Genomic DNA, 2,155 nt, shown 5'->3' with positions numbered 1-2,155 from the left:
ACATACATCTGTATTTATCACAGAAACACAAGAAAGAGTATTCGTAAAAGACAAGCACACAAGTTTAATGCAATTTGACGGGTCTTAAAGGGAACTAGAATGGAAATACGATGTCAAAGAGAAGCGTCTGTACTTCTGTTTTTAAATGGGTGTTGGGGGGTATTCAATCATCCAGTTGGACAGATTTAAAAGAGTTCATAACAGTTATAACTTGAATTGTCAAATTTTACAATCTGCCGGAAGTTACATCCTTTGCAGTTAACATAAGCTTATGATCAAAAAGTCTATGGATCATTGCTGTAGCCTCTTCTCGTTCTCTGGAAACTGGTCATCCATGAAAAATATCAGACTGCTTGTTAACCATACACACCCTACCCTTAGGTATTCTGCAAAGAGAGAGTGTGGAGAGAGAAGGGGGCAAGTGACCTCATCTTTCCCGAGACCACACCGAAAAGTCCCCACCGACCGACAAAAAGAGCACCCAGACTGTGGGGCTCCGACCACTGCTGCACTATGCTCTTCCCAGGTAGCTTTGGAGCCTAATCCTTCAAGGCTGAGAATGCAGGCATTGTGTCCTTGCCTTTTTACCATTGTCAGTGGCCAGGTTCACTCCAGAGCACCCTGCAAATAATAATGCCTCACAGGTGTATGGCAATGGATTCCCCCCTGACGATTTGCAAAGATCTTTGAAGGACCCAATACTCTGTATGGGAGAATGCGGAGCATTCTCTTTATTATTCTACTCCATTAGGCGTGTTTTCTTTTGTTCTCTACAAGCAGCGGGCTTGAACTTCTGGAATATTGAATTTCATTTGCTTCTTCTCTCCTTCCCCAGGCTACTGAAAGTGGTTGCTATCTTCAACTGCTCACCCCACCCCCTGTTCTTCTCCTGGTCATGGTGAATTTGGATCTGTAAAAGCCTTGTAGCAACGTCAATTATTGTTTTTAATAAAAGATAATATTGGTCTTGGCACCAAGGCTTGTCAGGAACGCTCTCTTTTGCTTTCCCCGAATGAGTGACTTGCTCCTAATTATAGACCTCTTTTTTTTTGCTTTCTCAGGCTGAGTTCAGCCTGGTGTGAACATCTTTTCCCCAGCCTTTCTGGTTCATGCTCTGGATGCAGAATGATCGCATGCCTCGTCATTTCTTCTTGTCCAATTCCGAGGACACGCCAGAAATACTTGTTTTGATGAACCTACTGAGCCCGGCTCTTCGTTAGTCTACTGTTAGCACGGGGCTCCCAGGTGGCTGGTCACCTCGGATTTTTGAGGGGAGACCCAGGATTTTCCCTGGGACTGAGTTAGGCACCGGCCTGGCCTGGGATGCTGGCTGCTGCACATGCCAACAGCATGATCTCGGGGCCAGACCTCCCCGAACCTCCTCGTCCCCATTCAGAAACCCGGAAGCGTGACTCCTACGTCACGAGACTTAACCAAGACAATGCTTGTAAAATACCTGATTTAGTGCCTGAGACCTAGTAGGGGCCCAACAAATGGCAGCTAGCATTCTGAGGGAGCATCCAGCATAAGAGCCATGACTTAAAAGGGTTCCTGGTCCATTTAGTGAAAACTATTAATGTAACTCTTTCCTCAACCAGATGCCATGACCTCATATTTCACTAATGTCACTTTTTGTTATATTTAAAATTCTCAACTGGAAGTCTTTTATATTCCTTTCTCTAACTTGCATAATGAGGTTCTGCAGAACTCAAAAATTAAAGTAGCATTTGCTTTCTTTTAACTGCTTTAAGCAAAATCATTTGTTTTATTTCTGCAATTTGAGTCTCCCTTTCAAAGGCTGGATTTTTGCCGATGCCCCCTGGGGTTTCCTTTCATCAGCACATTCCCGGAGTCCCCTCCGCCTTTAGAAATCACAGGATGCACTGGTCATCCTGCGCATATTCAATTTTTGAAAGGCGGCTGAAAAAGCTCAGCTTCTGAGATTGGTGCTTCTCAGCTTTCAGCTTTGGTTTCTCTCAGCCTGCGGACCGTTTGGACGCGGGCCTAAGAACATAGTCACACAATGTCAGAGTATTAGCATTAAGTGGGCGATGCCCCTCTTCCTGCCTCGGGGCCTCATTTAGAAAAACAGGAGAAAATTAATCTCCTCACGGTTCCCTTGCGCTGCGCCACAGCCGGAATGTTCTATGATTTC

This window comes from Leptonychotes weddellii, chromosome 3, assembly GCF_054177405.1.
Source record: "Leptonychotes weddellii isolate Sample4059 chromosome 3, ASM5417740v2, whole genome shotgun sequence".
NCBI lineage: Eukaryota > Metazoa > Chordata > Mammalia > Carnivora > Phocidae > Leptonychotes > Leptonychotes weddellii.
Note: the sequence above shows the minus strand (reverse complement) of the source record.